Source organism: Otolemur garnettii, unplaced genomic scaffold, assembly GCF_000181295.1.
Source record: "Otolemur garnettii isolate 467f Iridium unplaced genomic scaffold, OtoGar3 scaffold00258, whole genome shotgun sequence".
Classification (NCBI taxonomy): Eukaryota; Metazoa; Chordata; class Mammalia; order Primates; family Galagidae; genus Otolemur; species Otolemur garnettii.
The window spans coordinates 662,490-662,730 of NW_003852653.1; positions in this window are offsets into that span (position 1 = coordinate 662,490).

Here is a 241-nt window from a genome sequence, read left to right on the forward strand (position 1 = left end):
TCTCATCGGTTTTCCTTAGTAAGTTACCTGATATTCTTCCTTTACTGCTCTAAGGATGACCTATGTTGTGCCAGCTTAATGATTATATGCTGTGGTGATTGCCTGTTCACAACAAGTCCTCCAGATACTTTGTGCTTTTTCCATTGGGATATTTAGAGTTCAGTAAAGGCCAGGAAAATTCTCCTCTCTTATTCACTCAAATAAATCATCCCACTCTTGAATATTTTCTTCTTCACTTTCA